This window comes from Ursus maritimus, unplaced genomic scaffold (assembly GCF_017311325.1).
Source record: "Ursus maritimus isolate PB19 unplaced genomic scaffold, ASM1731132v1 scaffold_14, whole genome shotgun sequence".
Lineage (NCBI taxonomy): Eukaryota > Metazoa > Chordata > Mammalia > Carnivora > Ursidae > Ursus > Ursus maritimus.
The window spans coordinates 7,312,287-7,332,510 of NW_024423786.1; the positions used below are offsets into that span (position 1 = coordinate 7,312,287).

General features: G+C 51.6%; 1 long non-coding RNA gene across 1 annotated transcript; it reads left to right on the forward strand.

The window, feature by feature from the left end:
- Positions 1-15,594: 15,594 nt before the first annotated feature.
- On the forward strand, positions 15,595-19,865 carry LOC103669554. The gene is made up of 3 exons (XR_570331.2): positions 15,595-15,713; positions 16,439-16,658; positions 19,128-19,865. It is a non-coding gene; the product is annotated as an uncharacterized LOC103669554 (long non-coding RNA).
- The last annotated feature ends 359 nt before the right edge of the window (positions 19,866-20,224 follow it).

The window sequence follows — 20,224 nt, forward strand, 5'->3', positions numbered from 1 at the left end:
TTTTGCGGCTCAAGGTCACCCTAGGAGAACAGAGGCATGGGGTGACAGGCATGGAAGGGTGACCAAATCCTGGAGTTGCCCCAAAATAACAAAAATAATATAACCCACAAACAAACTACGGGCCAGAGAAGGCTCTCTCAGCAGACCTCTTTCTCCTGGAGGAAGGACAGTGCCTTCTGTTCCCAGACTTGGGGGGGGGGGATGCGGTGTGTTGATAGCTCCCGAACTATCTGTGTCATGTGCCCTCTCTCATGCATCCTGCTCAGAGAAGAAAACTGAGGAGACCAAATTTCCAGGCAGAAATAATAAGTGTTCCTCATCTTTGCCTCTCAGGGTGCAATTAGATTTTTCATACCCTGAGGCCATAGTAACCATGGCCAATGCCAGCCACCGACGGCCTTACCATGGGGCAAACAGGAAGGTGACCGGCCACAGGTGGCAGGTGGAGGTGGTAGAGGAGCACAGACTCTAATCATGATCGAAGTCGTCTTTCACATTTGAGCTGTGTGACTGTGAGAAAACCTCTTAACTTCTCTGGGCCCCGCTCCCCCTGTTTTTTTTTTTTTTTTTTAAGATTTGATTTATTTATTGGGGAGAGAGAGAGCACGAGAGTGGGGAGGGTCAGAGGGAGAAGCAGACTCCCTGCTGAGCAGGGGGCCACATGCAGGACTCAGTGCTGGGACTCCAGGATCATGACCTGAGCTGAATGCACATGCTTAACTGACTGAGCCCCCCAGGCGCCCCTCTCCCTATCTTTTAAATTGAGTCTGATACCAGTACGTCGGGTTGTTGCTCACTCATTCAGCAAGGATCCTGTGCCTGGCAAATGGTGGGGACTTGTTAGTATTTTGTCATAGTCCCCAAACCTGGCTGTGCTTCCAAGTTGCTTGCAAAGCTCTGTAACGATCGAGTCCCAGGTCCCACCCCAGATGTCCCACATCAGAATCTCAAGGAGGTGAGTCCCGAATCTATACATTGAACAAATTCTGCAAAAGGAGCTTCTTACGCTGACAGCCAGTGCCGGCCCTCCGTGGAAGAAGGACCAGTGGTTTACATGACGTCTCTGACTCAAGATAGTCCGCCTACACTCTGTACTCTGCTTGTCTCTTTAGTTCCAGAGGCAGCATGAGCAGAGAACGGTGAATGACCTAGGACTCAGCTCGGTCCTGGGTTCAAATCTCTAGTCCACCTTTTACAAGCTGAGCGACCCTAAGTCCTACTCTTGATTGTTCTAGCCTCTGTTTCTCCATCTATAAAATGGCAGTAATCTTATCTGGCTTGTAGAATTGTGGCAAAAATAAGCTTTCGTGGCTGTACGGGTATTTTTCACTGGACTGGTTTAGAAAGAGAATTTGGCTCATGGCTGTGATTACTTTGGTTGTGGATGTTACCTGATTTTCGGGGGTGGGTCCGCTCCAGGGCACCTCTCTCTGCCACCCCTGGTGCAAGCCTGCAAAGCAGAGACGAGGAGGGACCCTACTGAACTGGCAGGGGTGGCTAATGGGCAGCCCTGAGTGGACAGCAGGGGTGCAGGAAGCCCATGGGAGCCCCCCAGCCGGGTGACCACATGAGTCCATGCTGTGTGATGCCAGCCACGGGGCGCTAGGAACATGCTGGAAGGGGCCCACTGCTGTCTCAGGACAGCTCTGCGGTGGGCATGAGGGCAATGTGAGGACGGAGTTCCATCATTTTATCAGAAGGCAAAGAGAAATCAACAGAGGGGCAAACAGGGAGCTAACAAACGAGGCTGAGATTTTTCTCCATTCCCTAACCGAACGTGCAGAAATGTTGTAAAAGGCCATGGAAGCAGACCTCAAAAGAGTTTATTTAGTATGATCCTATTTTGCCCACCCCCAAATCTGCTCATTTAAAAAAACCCTCCAGGGGCGCCTGGGTGGCTCAGTCGTTAAGCGTCTGCCTTCGGCTCAGGGCGTGATCCTGGTGTTCTGGGATCGAGCCCCGCATCAGGATCCTCCGCTGGGAGCCTGCTTCTTCCTCTCCCACTCCCCCTGCTTGTGTTCCCTTTCTCGCTGGCTGACTCTCTCTGTCAAATAAATAAATAAATAAATCTTAAAAAAATAAAAATAAAAAATAAAAAAACCCTCCAGAACCCTAAGGATATATCCTAAGGCATTCACAGTGATTAGTTTATATGTGACTTTTGTTTCTTTTTTTGCACTTTTCTAGATTTTTATAATTTCTACATTCCTACCAAAAATTCAAATTTATCAAATAACACAGAATAAACTTATGGACCCTCAGAGCAAACAGGACTGTGTGAAACAATGGTCTGGGGCCTCTGAGATGTAGGAGCTGAGCCAAAACAGTGTGTGGCCCCAGATGGCCTCCTCCCTCAGCTCTGCTCTGCCGGGGGAACCCTGATTGCTGTGTGCTCGCCTCCCAGCCCCTCACATGCAGTCCTCATCACCAAGCATCGTTGTCTCTTCCTAGAGTTCACAGACAACCAGACAACGTTCGGACAACGCAAACTTTACTGCCAACCCTGTTTCTTGTTCTCAAAGACGACCCACAGGCTTGTCTTGGTGCCCGTCCAGCTCCTGCCTTGGGCCTGGCACCATCAGAAGGAACTCCAGACCCAGATAGGGTGACCTCCCATCATCCGGGATGGTAGCCCATCTTGTGGCCTACCAGGAAGTCCTGGGATATGCAGGGGAGAGAGCAGCCTTAGGAAAGGGGGAGGCTAACACGGACCCTCTTTTTTGTGTGTGTGGCAGGGTGGGGGCGAGATGGTTAGCCATTAACTATCAAATCAGTAATGACCTTAACTGTCCCCATGACCTACCCTTGTGGGTCCCAGCCACCATGTTTGTTCAAAAGGATCCAAGGACCTTGGACCAAGGCTGATCACCTGACTCTGGCTAGTCAATCAAAGCGTCTTCCCTGGGAATTTGGCATGAGGCTGAGAAAGAAGGACAGCCTGTCCGGGGAATTGGGAACTCTTAGGCAACTCTCTTCTGCCTACCTGTACTCAGAGTAGCAGGGAGAGTTGGTCTCCTGAGGAGGAAAGAAATTAGAGGTCAAAAGATGGAGAGTCTTGAAAGCATTTGTCTTTGCCATTCCAGGCTTTCTTAAGACTGGCTACATTCCAATGCTCAGAGTTTACAAAGAAAGCATCCCCACCGTGCTAAAATAAAATCCCCTGTCTTTGCTCACATTGGTGCAGGGGATTCCTGCTAATGTCTTGAATCTCTGTTCTCTTACCACCTGAGTAAGTTCTTAGGAAGGCCTATAGCCTACAGGACAATAGCCTCTGCCCTCCGCTCTGGGTATACTTGTCGATTATCCATGGAGACTGAAACCAAACTCCAGAATCTACTGTGCACTGGACCTCAGATTGCCCCCCACCACTCAGGGAGAGACAGACAGACAGACAGACAGCGGCGGCTCTGGCCCACTCCCGGCATGAAGACAATATGGGACGGCATGTTTAACGGGGTGAAACGTGGTGTGTATGTCCTTTGAAGAAACCATTCAACATCAACACAGAGGAAAGGTGGAAGGTCGGGAGGAAGGAGAGCTCCAGTTCCCCAGGAGGTTCTTTCACCGTCCCCTCCACGAGCACATTTAGCAACCCCTCGTGCAAAGGCCGGAGAGATCAGAGACCACGGCTGCTTGGAGAGCTCGGCATGAGGAAGACATACGCGCTATCTTTGGAATGTGGGAGAGATTCAGGCAGATGGCGGTAGCTGCCCTCTGAAGAGCCACATACCCGTATGTGGAGCTTTCCTTTTAGAAGACAAAATGTGAAGGTAGCAGTACAAGGCCGTGAATTGCTGTAACTGGTGCTTCCTTGGGGATGCCTCTGGGGAAGGCCCCCTGGGTCGCCAGGCAAGGAGACGGTGCTACATCGGAGACCTGGCTCCCCTTGAGATTTACTGGCACTGGGCACGTTCCTCCCCCCTTGATCCTCATCTGTAAAACGGGGAAATAATAATAATCTTCCATTCGTACGGTCGCGGCGAAGGATAACTGAGCTCACACACGTAAAGCACTGCCAAAGACTACCTGGCTCAGAGCGAGGGCTCAGGTCATCTCGGCCATTCCCACCATCATCCGGGTGACTATCATCCGGGTACGGATTGTGGTTCCTAATCTGGGAGGCACACTGATGGTGACACCACGACGACTAAGAGCAGCTAACATTTATCGCGGGCTTATTATCCAGCCCTCCTGAGACTTGCAGCATTTCCAGCAGACTGATGGCAATTGTCCTTTTAGTCTCCATGGGGGAAAACTAGCCAATAAAAATGTCAAATCTCCCTGCTTTGGGCTCTCTGTATACCAACTGAAGAGTGGTCTAGTTCACCACCCTGGGCCAGGCAGAAGCTGGGAGTGGTACATTTGTGTGTTTGGTCAATAAAATAAAGGACTAGTCCATAATAAGTCAAGTCTGGCAAGAACAAAAGTCCGAAGCATCTAGCAGATGGGAGGGAAATGATCAAGGGATCCCCGTTAGTTAAAAAGTTGGGGGCCCGGAGCTTACAGACCGCACTTCCAGAAGCAGCCTCACTCGGACACCCCAGGAGTAGCTGCTAGCCAATTTTCATTCCTGGCACCAGCTGGTTAACCTGTTGCTTCCCTCTCTCACGAAAAACAGCACACAGAAAGCACAGGCATGTCCAAGTTCACAGCAAAGGAATCTGGCTATCTTTCTAGAAAATGAACGATCTCAGAAATGGGAGCCACCTGGCAGCCAGGTGTTACTTCCCCTCTCCTGAAGCAGACACCTGCACCTGCTGGGCAGGGGCTGCCTGGCGCCGGAGGACAGCCCTGCGTGTCCACAGCAGAAGGACCACGCATCTCTTCGCCCCCTCGACAGCGCGGCCCTCCCCACCTGCTGGCAGAATGGGTAAAAGGAACACGTCTCACCGTTTCATGACTTGAGGCATTTTTCCAAGGCCTTCTTTCAGAGTCTTCCGGTTCTTCCTCGTCAGGTGACAATTTTCTGCAGATCAAGGATCTGGCTACATGTTCCCCCGAGTCCTTAACGTTTCCCCATACTAACTGAACTCCACTGAAGCAACGTTCACAAGGGCACAGTTAATGTGAGACCACAATGACAGGTCCTCTGTGTTCGCTCACCTACTCACTCACTCCTCCCTTCATTCAGCAAGCATTTGCTCAGCACACGCTGTGTGCTGAAATGGGGATGGACCCTCATTTCAAGCCCTTTGTATTCTGAACCAGAGTCTGAACCACTGAACTGACAGGAACCAGCAGAAAGATTCCATTTTGTAAATATTTACCGAGGGCCTAATGTGTGCACAGAGCTGGGCTGGACATGTGGCTCGCAAGCATTAATAAGACAAGGTCTGTGACCTTCACAAGGTCACAGCCTAGAAGGAGAAATACCTCTGCCTGTAGCCAATCACAGTACCCTGTGAAATTGCAGCAAGAGTGTGTGAACAAGACACTACAGGCCTCGAAGGAATAATTGAATTCAACCAGAGAAGGCATCCCAGGGGTGCCTGGATGGCTCAGTTGGCTAAGCCTCCAAATCTTGGTTTTGGCTCAAGTCATGGTCTCAGGGTCATGGGATCAAGCCCCCGCATCAGGCTCCGTGCTGAGCATGGAGACTGCTTGGGAGTCTCTCTCTCCCTCTGTCCCTCCCCTGCTCACTTTCTCTCTCTCTAAAATGAATAAGTTAATTAAAAAAAAAAAAAGGCAGCATCCCCGACGAGGGGACATTTGAACTGGGTTTTGAAGGTTGAATAGGTGTTCATCAGGCTCAAAAGGAGGGAAGGGCATCCGAAGTGGAGGGAAATGCAGGAACAGAAGTAGAAAGGTTTGAAGATAGGAAGGTCAGTTTGTGAAGGAATTTGAAAGCCAGGCCAAGGAACTTAGGGACCAGTTGCAGGGATACAACAGGGGTGATGATGTGATCAGATTAGTATTATACAAGAAGACTCACTCAGAGAGGCTCTGGGGAGGAATTAAAGAAAGAGACTCAAGGCAGGAAAGTGGTGAAAATGTTCCCATGAATATGTTCCTTCCTTGATGTGCAGTTTGAGACCAAGTCCTAAAGCTATCGATAAAAATGGGGCCAAACCAAGCAGAAAGAATACCTCTGCCAATCCCTGAGTGAGGAAATGCTTTATAAGAAAAAAAAAAATGAAGTTTGGAAGCTCTAGATCAGAAGTGACAAAATGGGTCAAAATTGGCCCTTGGGCTTGTTTTATTTGGCCTGAACAAAAACTTTTTCAGTTTGAATTAGGAGCCAGAAATATGACTCTCTAGGATACATTATTTCAAACGGGGGGAACGGCAAGTGCAAAGGCCCTGAGGCAGGAATAATCTTGGCATGTTTGAGGGTCAGCATGGAGGCTGGGCTGGCTGGAGTCCAGTATAGGAGAGAACAGAACTAGTCAGAAGTGGGCAAGGGCCAGATCACACAAGGTCTCAGAGACCACAGCAAGGAGTCCAGATTTTCTTCTAAACGGGATGGTAGAGAGAAGAGGGTGTAAGTGGTGGGGGAAATCTGACTTACGTATAAGAGTTTCCCTGTGGCTGCCCAGAAGAGGCCACAGAGGGGCAGAGGTGGAGGCAGGGAGGCTCATTAAGTGGCTGAGGGTCCAGGTGAGAGAGGATAGTGACTTGAATGGTGGCAGCTAGGGCAGAGGTGGTGAGAAGTGGGACCAGGGATGGATTTTGGAGGTGGGGCCTGCAGGCCTTGCTAGCAGATTGGCTCTCAGCAGCCTAGGCTTGCACAGATGGCAGCCTGGGGGGAGGGGAGTGTGTGGCAGCCGCCTTGGACAATCCCCCCTCTGTCCCACTGCATCAGAGGGACTGGTGGCTGCGTGGGGTGGGGACTTGGGCAGAGGCCAAAAGGCCAAGGCCAGTGTCTCAGGGCTGCCATTGTCCCAGGCTAGGGGTAGGCCCAGAAGGAGGCTCAGAAGGAGTGGGGCACCATGAAGACCCAGGACGGCAAGAGTGGGAGCAGCAGGCTCGGGAGTAGGGGCCCCCACTCCCTCCCATGACGCTGTGCATACTCCTGCTTTGTCTTGCTCCCCATTCTGTAATTACAGAAATTACAGAGGCTTGCTTCATACTGCAATCGCTCTACTTGCTTTTATTTCTTTTTGGAACTCTGCAGTTCAAGAAAAAAAATTAATATTGGGTTTGGCTTCATTCCAAAGGGAAACATAATGCAGTTTATTCTCTGCTTTAGGGAAAAATGCTAGGCTCAATAAATTGGACAGGCTTTCTTGAGCATCTGTTGTATATCCAGACCCTGCCAGCTCCTATCAAGAGAGAAGAGCCAGCATTTATTGAGCACCTATTGTGTGCCAGGCATTTCACAGGTGCTATATCATCCAGTCCTCATTCCATCTCTGTAACCAAAGGCTATTTCACCCATCTGACAGATAGGGCAACTGAGGCTTGCCAGCCTGTGGCTATGGTAAAGCAGTCTCAGACTGCTTGGTGATTCAAGGCCTTGCTATCCAAAGTGTGGTTCTCTAAGAGGCAGCCTTGGCACCACCCAGAGGCCTGTTAGAAATGCAGAATCTTGGGCCCCACTCCAGACCCATGGGATCAGAAGCTGCATTTTAACAAAGTCCCAGTGATTCGGGTACACATGGAAGCTTTGGAAACTGTAGGTTAGGGATGACCCTGATTACTTCACAGAGCTTGATTCCAGTCCCTGTATGACCAGGGGCTAGATATTTAGCATGCTTGAGTATCAGTTTCCTCATCGGTAATTTCGGACTCCTGTACTCCATAGGACAGTTGTGAAACTCCGAATCAAGATAATGCATGGGAAGAGGCTGGTGAGAGCAGAGGGCCTGGTGCACAGGAAGTGCTTAATAAACAGCAGCTTCGATTGCTATTCAAAGACATGAATGGCCGGGGAAGTGCTTTGTAATTGAAAACCATTGCACAAATAGGAGGACCAATTAATAGCTGATAATCGCGTGCAGAAGGTCAGAGGGAGGATGGAAGCAGACAGGTAGACGCCGGTGCTATGAGTAGCCTTTGACACCTGCCCTGAAGGTTAGGGAGGAATCCCTGGAGAAGGTGCTCTGATGGCAAAGGGACAGCTGGAGAGGGTCTCTGAGGCCTCAGGACTTCGGTCTCAGAGACCTGAGTCTGGGAGCAAGAACTCAAACTTTGCCAGGGTGTGAGCTGTGGGCAAACTGGACGCCACAGGTCTAGACGGAAGATCCTTCTCCTTGGACCCTCAGCCACTGGACTTAGGGCCAGGACCTATGCAGCCTCCTTCCCACTCCAGACTTGTTCTCTGCCACACTGGTACCCCTGGTCTATACCAGCAGTCTACAGATGAAGAACAAGGCCCAGAGAGGGCTGGTGGCTGGCCCAAGGTCACACAGGACACAAACGGTATGATTCCTGGAGACCCCTGCCACCCCAATTCTCAGCTCATTACACACTCATACTCAAGAGATGAAGGAAAGGAGCTCCACATCTTGGCACAAACTCCTCACCTGCCTAAACATACCTGAGAGGTGATTTGCAGACCCAGGTGCATTTCTTAAGAGCATCTATTGAATACCTATGCTTCACAACACAATACCACTGTGACTTTCAAGTAAGTTACTTATTTTCTCAAAGTGTTCGTTTCCTCATCAGGAAATGGAGCCAAAAGTAACCACTTCATGGTGTGAGGACTGGATTTGAATTTTCTAGTACTGTGCCCGGCCCAGCAAGTGCTAAATACATTACAACTGAAATGATTACTGGTTCCATTTTTCAGATGATGGTACTGAGGCTCAGAGAGGTCAAGTGACCTGTCCAAGGTCACACAGGATTTAACCCAGGCCCTCTGACTCACAGTCTGGTGGTATCCGCTCACCCAGCAGGTGCCTGCCAGCCATGGGCTTGTGTGAAGTTCTCTGAAGCCTTTAGGTGTAGGCTTACCACTTATTCAAGCCTTCCTGCTGGGTTCTGAGGGGAAGAGATGTGCTTGCAGCCTCTGAGAGCCTGGAATTCTGGTTTTCTGGGATGCCCCCAAAGCCAGAATGTAGAAGGCTAGAGAATGCACCCGCCCACCCCCAACAACCAGAGTGAGAAAAAAAAATCAGCTTTATAACTGCTAGAGGCTTAACAGACCCATCTAACTGTGAAATAAACTCCAGGAGTTTATTTCGAGCTTCTCTTTCTTTTGTGGTGGCACACAGGAAAAAACTCCGCAACTTTTCATTAACAAAGAAGGAAAGAAAAAAAGAAGAGCTCAGAGCGCAGGAAGGAAGTGAGCCCAGCACTTACTAACATGCCAGGGTAGCTCTAATTGATTTATGTGTATTAACTATTCTCATTCCTTCCCCGTTTACTGATGGATCACCTGAGGCACAGAGAGGTTAAGGTGGCTTGCCAAAGGTCTCACAGCTAGGAGCAAGGGGAGCTAAGAGGAACCCAGGCAGCTGCGCTCCTGCATCCGTGCTCTCAAACACTCTATTCTGGGGCACCTGGGTGGCGCAGTCGTTAAGCGTCTGCCTTCCGCTCAGGGTGTGATCCCAGTGTTCTGGGATCGAGCCCCACATCAGGCTCCTCCGCTGGGAGCCTGCTTCTTCCTCTCCCACTCCCCCTGCTTGTGTTCCCTCTCTCGCTGGCTGTCTCTCTGTCATATAAATAAATAAAATCTTAAAATAATAATAATAATAAACACTCTATTCTGCTCTCCCTAGTGGGATACCAGTGGAACCCCCAAACCCCACCTTTAGGGTGTGTAAGAGTGGCCCATTTCCAGCAAGCAACTCCCTCCAGGACAAACCCCCACAGGGACAAGGCCTGCCGCTCTTTTTAAGAAACCCAAGGGAGGCTGCTGACTTCTGGCTCCCTAAGAGGCTAACTTGTCTCCATGGCCGTATTGGCCAAAACTGCCAGTGTCCCAGGAGCCAACAAGAGGCCACATGGGATCCAAGCTGAGCAGCTCTCCCCAGGCCCCAGGGGCTAGAGGCTCTAATTAGAGTCACCTGGGGAGCAGCCAGCCCCAAGGGGTGGTAATCCCCCTGGGGAGTGCCCAGCTCTCTTCCAACTGCACATATGGGCCCTGCAGCCAGGAGGCCTGCCTTCGGGCCACGTCTACAGGGCAAAGAGGGAGCATGGCCAGCTGGAGACTCTGGAGTCACGGGCCCCGTGTGGGAATCCACTCCGCACATTACCAGCTGTGTGAGTTGCAGCCAGGCCCCTCTGCTTTCTGTGCCTTGGTTCTCCTCCGTGTGCTAGGAGAGGAGCCAGACCATGCCTTCTAGCGCCCCTTCTGATGTGCGTCCTCATCTCATCTCATCCTGAGAGTCAAGCTCACACCATCACTGGTTTGCTAACATCTGCCCTGGCCCCTAATTGTCTGCAAAGCCCGACTGAGCACCTCCTCTTGTCAAGGCGATTTTCAATCCAATCTAGTCCGCATGGACCGTGCACACCCCGGTAGCCGGTCCACACCAGGTGTAGGGGAATGAAGATGCCAGTCGGAGTCTGGGCCTGCTGCCACTGAGCTCCCGGGACGGACAGCCGGGAGCTCTCGGGACGGCTGGGCCACAGGTAACCAGCATCCATGGGATAAATTCTTCATCAGCTCACAGTAGGAGGGATGGCCCTCTTGGCAGGCAACTGGGAGAGAATGGCACTGTGTCCCCTGACAGAGGGGACAGAAGCAGGGAGGTTCTCTTTATAACCACAGCCAGAGAAAGCAGGACTGGGATCCTTGCCTTACCCCAAGCCTAGCTGCTGGTCCATTCTGGGCAGAGAGAACAGGGGGAAAATGCATAATGCACTTAGGGCCAGTGAGGAGCCTGGCATGGCTGGCTAGAAGCTGGGGTGATTTAAGGAGCATGGCTGGAGAGGTGGAAAGGAGTAAAGGGCTTTGAAGGCAGGAAAAAGGGGTGCACTGTATCCTGTAATAAGAGCGGAGACCACACTGCACGTTTACGTGCTTAATGTGTTTAAGGTCCAGATGATCATATTTACCTCTCACCACACGCCACGGCACGAATGTGGAAACTGAGGCTCAAAGCAGTAAAGCAGATTCCAGAGCCCACACTTCTAACCGCTCTTCCCCACCTTAGGCACTGGGGGGAACTTGGGAGCCACTGAAGCCTTTTAAAGTGGGGAGATTTGATCTGATGATGACTTGGCAGGAGCCTGGGGAGAAGGTGGGTGAGAGGACAGCACTGGAGCTGAGATCAAGGTGGGGTTGAAGGGGAAGGCCTTGCCACTATTCACAACGTGACTTGCATCCTGACTAATGACTATCCAGTCTTATCTCCCCAGCTACAATGTCCCCCCCACACAGATGGGACCTGGGTCTTCAACTTGCCCTGTTTCCTCACAGTCGCTCAAATAGCGATAAATGCCTGTGTGCTATGCTGAGTTCCACCTTCCCTCCCCATCTGTCACTCTGTCCCTCTCTGTGACAGGGGATGTTGTTATAAGTCCTCAAGAAACGTCTGCTGTGGGGAAGGTGGCACTGGTCTCCGAAGCAGCAGGGTGCTGGGTTTACAAGTGCGCCCTCAGGAAAGCGAACGGAAGGCTGGTTCTGGGGTGTAAATGCTCCCACTGCAGCCAGCTCAGGTGCCACCGTGAGGTCCCAGGACTGGGAGGACACGAGCGCACTCCGGTAGTGGGTTCCTGAGCACTTCCCTTACGGAGAGCCTGGACACCGCTGCTCCTGCAGGCGCCCAGGGCCCAGAGTCCAGCCCTCTGTGGGTGCTGAGGAGCGGGGAGGGACGCAGCGAGGAAGGCGGGAAGGAGGAGGAGAAAGGAGAGCAAAGAGTGAAATAAGTCAAGAAGAGAAAGAGAATTATCATATGGTTTCTCTCATCTATGGAACAAAGGGACTAGGAAGATCGGTAGGGGAAGAAAGGAATAAAGAAAGGGGGGGTAATCAGAAGGGGGAATGAAGCATGAGAGACTGTGGACTCTGAGAAACAAACTGAGGGCTTCAGAGGGGAGGGGGTGGGGGAATGGATAGGCTGGTGATGGGTAGTAAGGAGGGCACGTATTGCATGGTGCACTGGGTGTTATACGCAACTAATGAATCATCGAACTTTACATTAAAAAACATTAAAATAAAATAAAATAAAATAAAATAAAATAAAATAAAATAAAATAAAAAGAAAGGAGAGCAAAGAAAACCGGAGGGTCAGGGAGTAGCAGAGAGGTGAGAGCAGGGGTACAGGAGGAAGACGGAAGGAAAAAGAAAAAAATAAGGACAGTGGAGGGAGGGGAGATGGGGTGCTGTCCCTTTCCTGTGGGCTGCGCTAGGCTCTGCTCTGATCTCACGGTAGCCTCCGGACAACCCAGCGAAGGAGGGGGCCTGTATTTTAGCAGGAGGAAACGTGGTTGGCAGAGCCCACGGTCTTGAGTGGTTGAGGAGCTGTGACCCCGGACCCAGGCCGCAGGGTCTGCCCAGCTGGCTCCCTCCCTCTGGTGTAACTGGATTCACTGGGGCCAGCCCACCGGTCTGTGCCTTCCGGACAGCTCGAGGCACCTACTGCGAGGTACCCTGTGCCGGGCACAGGCCTCAGGGCCCTGGCCGTCCTGTTCCAGGCTACGCCTTTCGTCCTCCCTTCCTTGGCCGGGGGTGTGCAATTTCGCAGCAAGGCGCTCCAGGGGCTGCCTCTGCACAGGCCCCGGCTCACGCAGTCAGAAAGGATTCATTCAGGTCAGGAAATGAGAGCAACGCGCTGACCACCCGGCATTCTTTCACATCACTCTTTGCCTTTTAAGACACACTTGTAAGAAAACCCGCGGGTTAAATCACTGGTCTCTTCTGTTCAAGACGTGCTTGAAGGACTCTGAAGGGCGTTAGGATAAACGCCCTTTCCAAACCCAGATTGGGGGAAAAAGAACACCACAGTCCTGCAGGGACGGGCTGGACTAAATGATAATCTGCAGTAAGCCACACGCAGGCCCGCCGCCTACACGGAGAGCTGACGGGCGTCAGAGTAGCCCTTCGGGGGTGGGGGCGGCGGGGGCGGCGGGCATCGCTTAGTTCATGATCAGGGGTCCACACCTGGGGCTCCATTTCCAACTCCGTGGGCTTTCCCGGCTCCGTTCTAGAGATGAGCACACTGAAGCCCCGAAGATAAACTCTCTGAGTCAAGATCACACAAAGTCACAATAAAAACCCGCAGGGATCTCACCCTGATGGCCTGCGGGGGCCGAGTGGGTCCCCTGTATGTGTTTGGTTGAGTGGGCTCAGAATTTCAAAACTTGAACTTGCCGGTAACGCGGGGAGGGGGTAGGTATGTGCTGACCAGTTTATTGTAAGTCCCGCCACGACTATTATCTTGTCCCTGATCTCTTGACTCATTTCTTTGACCTGCCTGGCTCTCGGTGGACCTTGAGTTTGCGATCTCGTCACTCCAGAAAGCTCTTCTAAGTGGTAGAAGGACAAAGTTACTCTTTCTCCTTCTCTAGGAGATGGACACAATTCTTGGGGATGGTAGCGATCAAAAACAAAACAAAACAAAAAAAAACTACATTCAGTATTGTAATTGTAATTTTATATCTGGGAAACAACAAATCCTATTGTTCTCTTAATACAAGCTCAGTGGGATTTTAAAACAACGTTGAGAGACGCTGCTTTAGAATATTTTGCAAGAATGAGGAGGGTGTGTATTTTTGGAATTGATTAAGGGTCAGATTCCAGGGTCTCGAATATTTCCCACAAGAGAAAGCTGATTTTATTTTTAAAAGACTCAAATGAATGCTCACTTTAGCCAACACAGCTGTTCTTGATTCATTCACTTAGCCTTCTAAAGGAATCTTTATAGTATGAACCTCCCCTTCTTTGTAAAGTGAAAAATCACAGGCAGCAAGAAAAACCTACCTGTTTGGGAAAATGGGATTTTCACTGAGCACATTTGAAGTCCATGGCCAATGAACACACTCACGAACACCTTCGGCTGGGGCTGTCAAAGGGTATACGGACAGGGGCAGGCAGAACAGGGGAGTGGTTAAGGGCAAGAAAACCCTCTGATGCTGTGTGACCATGGGTTAGTCCCCCATCCTCTCTAAGACAGAGGTGATGATACCTACATTTAGCTACTATGAGGATTAAATGAGATAATACGTAAAGTGGTTTAACACAGAACCTGGTACAGAGTAAAATGCTTGCTACCTGGCAGATACTATCATAAATAACTTTATTAGGGCTAATATAATTTGTTTTGTTTTGTTTTTGATAGCTATGGGAAAAAGTCCCGGGCAGAATGCCACAGTTATCTTAACCTATAAGCAATCAATAGAAGGGAACGGTGCCAGCCACCGGGAAACGCTGATCAAACCAAAATCTCAGAGCAAATCGTTCATTAAACACGATTCCCGAAGTGGATGTGTGTACCTTTCCTGCAATTAGCACATTCTTTCAAATCCTGGTTAAATGTCAGCCGTCTTCATGTGGCCACTGAACGAGTCCCCCTGACCCCTCTCCGGAGTCCGAGGTCCTCAGGCTTATTGCTTCACACCCTGTCATCCAGCCCCAGGATCGGCAGAGAACAAATGACCTCCCTCTCTGGGAATCCAGAAACAGGTTGCTATCTCTGGGGGTGGATTTGCTCAGACAGGTTTGCGGGAACAAGCAAAATGGTTGCTTGCACCCGAGTCTTCGGGATCCCAGCTCTCACCATCGCTTTTACAACAGCCCAGTGCCTGAGTCCGGCACCCTCTTTCTGCTTCCCAAAAGGAGTGGGCCTGTCTGCCAGCTCCACCACATCTTTGCCAGCATGCAAATGATGCACTTTGGGGTTTCTCGGGGTGTTAACCCCATGCTCTCCAATCCCCAATGAGGGGAGTAAATATTTTGCACCAGCTGTGCCGGAGGGAGAATTGAAAGAGCGTGGGTGAGAGTATTTATTTTCCAAAAGGGTTTACAGCACGGGGTCATTTAGATAGCTGGCAGAGAGAAAAGGCAATTTCCCCCAGCGTGGTTCGCACATGGGCTTTTAGGGACAGCACACAGCACACTTTTAGGTACATCAATCATGCTTTCCAAATGCAAAATATTGATGTATATTTTTGGTGATGGGGGCTGTTCATCTGTTCCACTGATATTCACTAGCCCGGAATGCAGAGCTCTGTTAGGCATCGTCCTTATCCTCATTTTCGCCAGTTGCGCTTGTCTAACACCACAAATTTCAAGCTGACACACGGTTGGGAGCAGCTCCTTCTCCTAGCCGCTGCTCTCGGGGTTAATCATCAGAGCTACTGCCGCTTGCTCAGGAGCCGGGTCTGACGCTCTAGCTACCTTACCTTATTTGGTCTTAGAACAATCCTATGAGGGAAGTCTGTTATTGTCCCTGTTTTGCAGATGAAGACCTGGAGTTTCAGACAGGTAAAGTGACTTGTCCAGGGTCACGCAGCTAGGAAGTGGCAGGGCGGGATTGGACTTTGGCTCCAAAGTTGGTATGGGCAGCTACCTTGCCATACTATTTCCCCACTCTTCCTGGGCTGGAATTGTCATCCCTGTCCCATCCGAATTCCCACAAGCACTCTCTTCAGCAGTCTTTAGAGGGGTCGAGGTGCCCTGAGTGCAGGGCTCAGAGCTGGCTCCCTTCTGGTTCACTATCCCACCCACCGCCCATCCTCTCCAGGTGCCCCTCCGGGCCCTTCCCCAGGGCCTAGATTTCCGACACCAGTGTGAAGTTGAGATCCCAGCTCCACCTCGCGCCTGGCTGTGTGACCTGGATGTCACCTGTCTTCGCCTTACTTCGTGCCTCCACGAAGGGCAGGTAATTATCCCTCTCTGCCGAGGCAGTGGGAAGGATGGAACTAGGCGAAGCGAGTGTCCCCCGCAGCTGTCCCCACCCACCCAGACCGAGTCTCCTTCTTGGGGGAGCTCAAACCCCAGACACAGTCCTCCCTGCACGCTCGCTCACTCGCTCCAGCGGGTCCCGAATCAGCATTCAACACACATCGCTCTGCCTGTACAACGCCATTATCTCCCGAGGACACAGGCTCCGTTGTCACGGCAACCAGAGTCCTTTCACCAACTCTATTTAATAATTTCTCAACAGTGGAGCTGGGCTGGCTTGGGGCAGGGGAAAGAGCACTGGGTTAGGGGTTAGAAGCTTTGGGTCCTAGCGCCTGTGGCCCTAGGGCTCCTCCCCTCTGGGCCTCAGTTTACTCATCTGTAACACAGGGGTATCTGAAATGAGGGGATCTTGTAACTTTCTCTGGCCTAGAAAAACCTAAGAAACAGTTCTCCAGGTCCAGGAGGCAGGGGCCTGGAGCCACTGGAGAGCAGATGGAAGCTGAGTGACACCCAAAATTCCCAAGAAGAACCAGAAGTTATCTTTAGTGACCAAACGCTCTCCTTCGGCTGAATTGCCCACCAGAATGTCACTTTTCAGATGTTTATGCAATCTCCGCAACCCTCAGGTTCGGAGCTGGGGTTGGCTAGGAGACACAGTTTTGCCTGCAGCCATCACAGCCCTGACTCTCCCCCATTTTGCAGATGTGTAAACTGAGGCACAGAAGGCAAAAGGGTTGTCCATGGCCGTGCAGCAGGTGGAAAGTCCAGCTGTCCAGGAAGGCCGGGTTGGTGTGCCCGGAGAAGAGGGCCGGTCCGCAGCCTGTCATGCCTCATTCTCGGCCCATGGCTGAATGCGCTCTGGCCCCCACTTGTGTCCTCTGGCTCTCATTGAAGAAGCCTTGTAGGTCATAAAAAGCAGGAGGTAAGTACCGACGATGTGTCCCACTATTTTGGGCCCTAGAGACGCCAGAAGACACAGCATTCCTGCTTGTAGGGAATGTACAGTTTTGACTGTAAGCAGCTCATCGAAGGCCAGAAACAATGCTTGATTTGTCTCCACAAATCACGGTAGGACGTGGCATACAGAAGGTGCTCAAAATTTCACTTGGCCCCGTTGTTTGCCCACCTCTGCCCCTGGAGGTAATTTGTCCAGGCCCCCAGAGGTCTCCCAGAGTGGCCACCAACATTCCTAACTCCAAGGAGCTGCTGTTGGACCCCACGCTGGGGAGGTCACCAATATGGACAGGCTTTGTGGCTTCTGTCTTGGTCCCGGGGCTGGGGAGGGGGCGGTTCTGCCTCGGCCCCAGTCCCTGGCACTGCTTTTCGGCATAGCCACGGCCAGCCCAGCGGCACTATTAAACTCATCCCGGGTTGGCATTTTCATTTAATACCCACGGGATAATTAACAGTGCTGCATCTGCTCTGTCATTAGCGGCATTCACTGCCATTTGGAGAAAGGGCTCTTATCTTCCCCAGTCATTAGTCTCGGGAGGCTATTATGGGGGAAATGGAGGAGGAAGCGGGGCGTGCAGCCACCCATCCCCTGCCTGGAGAGCCGGCGCCGGGCTTGCGGAGCAGCCCATAGTCCAGTCCAGTCCAGTCCAAATCCCTTGGCTTTAAGGACTGAGAAAGCGAAGTCCAGAGAGGGGAAGGACCCTGCCCTTTATCCCCTGCAAGCTCCGAGTTCTGCCCAGAGTGCAAGCCCAGGTCTCAGGGTCCCGCAGACCTAGACGTGAGTTGCAATTCTGCGGCGCGTCAGTGGGGCGACCCTGGGCAACCACGTGAGCTCCCTGGGCCTCAGTTTCCTTATGGAGGATCCTAGAACAGTGCTTGTCAAGTCCTCAGCTCAGTGCCTGGATCACAGCCAGAGCTCAAAGGCCAGGAAGGGCTTGTAGCTATCTGATCATTGGCTACCAACCTGTTAAAAATGTATGCGTTTAAATTCCATCTCCACATAATACTCTTCGGTAGGACAACTTCTTCCCCGTTCCCAAGCTCCCTTTTTTTTATTTTAAATCATAGGTGAGACCTCGATCTCAAGTTCTGAAAACATCCGACATGGGAGCAAAGGAGCAAAGGGACCCGGGCAGCAGGGGAGCTGGACCCCAGAATCAAGGGCATGGGAGCCTTTGGCTTTGGCTGCTTTTATTTTGTATGGTTGACATTCTGCCTCAGTGAGTCCAAGCCCCTGTCTCCTCCACTGTGACCTCCACTCAGGTGCTTCCCAGAGGCAGAGGGTAGCATGAAAAGGCACCTGGAGGTTGGTATCCGCAAGGCTTGGGTTCAAACTCGGCTGTGCAAGCCAGGATAAGTGACTCCACCTCCCTCAGCCTCCAGGTCCTCCTCTGGCCGAGGGGACCGTAGCCCCTATCCCCTAGCATCCTTCTCACCAGCCTCAGGAGGCCCAGGACTGGTGCCCAGGGGACGTGCCACACTCGGTGGCTGGGGACTAGCTGGCCGGGCAGGGAGGGGAAGAGTCAAACTCCCAGGCACCCTTGCCCCCTGACACCCCAGGAGGAAGCTCCCAGAACTTGTGATTTTTTATCATCTCCAGCAAGGGCAGAGGGGAAGTGGGGTAATGGCCAGAAGAAGTGATTGATTCCCTCCCCTTTCCCACCCTCTGAACTGGAAAGGACTCAGAACTACTCAGCCTGCTCCTCCAGCAGGTCCCAAATAACCCAAGGCTCACTTAGGAATACTGCCCAAACCCTTCCTGGTTGCCAGGGCCCTGAGACCTTTCTAGACAAGCTCACGAGGCCCCTGGTGTATTTGTTTTCACCCAAATCCACCTAGATAAGCGTGCTTGTGTTCATGCACTGCCCGAGAGAAATCATCCCTTCCTTTCCCCCGAAATCTGGCTACCGCTGGGGGCCCCCTGGCCAAATGAGCTCACATCAGACTCCACAAACTCCCGGCATAACCGGGAAGATGTTAGCCTCTGGCTGGAGCTCAGAACGCCAGGGAAGGCTAAAACGACGCCAGGGCCCTTTCTCCCACACAGTCCCGCCATCGGTGTCCGCAGGCTTGCGGTTCTGCCTGCCACAGATCGGGCTCCCGGGCTCCTTCTCAAGGGGCAACCTGCTGCATTTGGACTTGGGTTCCATAAAGGTGAATCCCAAAGCTGGGAATCCAGAGGTCAGCGATGAGTGTGTCCAGGGCTTGCTGAGCCTGTTTCCCCATCCAAAGGATGGAGATCATAAAGGCAAAAATAACAACAATAATTTCACTTGGAACCGCTGGTGCTGTTGCAAACTTCAACTATGAAATTCTACGTAAGTGTTAAGCGTGCGTGTACTCGTGTGTACAAAGAGATCTCATTTGAGTCAAGGTCATTCTGACTTGGGCTTTATGAGAAACTAGCTTTAAAAAAATATCTCTTTTTGTTTGACAGAGGATTCTTCTCCAGGATATCAAGGACGCTATTTTCTTCCCCTGGAATACTTACAGGATCAAAAGACAGAACAGCTTCAAGATCATTTTTCTGCAAACTACTCTTCCGATGACGACTTTGATCAGCACTAAGTTCTGGCAAACTGCAATACTGATACCAAATGTTGTTGCTCACCACCTCCCATGGCTGCTGTCCTCTCCCTGGACAGAACCTCCTTACCAAACAATAAGGCCATGAAAACAACCTGCTGTCAATGTCTTTCGGGGTGTCTTTGACCTTGAATGTCTCTCTGGCCAGGGCTCAGCTGTGTCAGGAGCTGGCATGCAACACTGACCCTGCAGACACCATGCACTGAGAGGTGGGCAGAGCTGCAGGTCACCGTCCGAGACAGCCACCAACTCCTGCATCCTCCAGCCTGGTCTGTACACCAGGATCCCATCCAGCCCTAGAAGCTGGGGGCTTCTCCTGCAGCCAAGAGGGCCCCTGGCACCCTAATGTGGCCCGTTCCACCTAACGGCACACCCCCTGCTTTCAAAGAGCCACAGCCAATCGCTCGGCGAGACCTGGCCTCCTTGTAATTTCCAATTTGTGACAAAGGTAAAAATAGAAGGCCATTCGATGCAGGCAGCTCGCATCAAATTGGATGCTGGTTTCATGTCATGTCAGATCACAGTAAACGGAGCTGATGACTTCGTTGGCCACTCTCAATGGCTTTCAGAGCAGTGAGAAGGTAGGCGACAAATTGGGGGACACCTAAGCGTTAGGGAAAGGTGGCTGGGTACACAACATTAAAACCAGCTTTAAATGAACTTGAAGTCTAGCTCACAGATATGCTGTAAGACGCAGGGCACTTGAGTGCGGATCCCAATTCTGCACCCTAGCAGCTGAGGGACCCCGGGCACAAACTCCTCTCTCCATGCCTTGGCTTCCCCTAAGGAACACCACTGGCCTCCCAGAGCTGTGGCAAAGCTCGACTGATGGAAAACAAAAGGGGAGGAGTGCTTTCTAACTGCAGCCCCACAGTGGGGCGTGTGGTCCTTGCCAAGCGAGCAGCGTCCGGGGGCTCTTCCAGGGCGGGGATGTCAGCACCAGGCGGC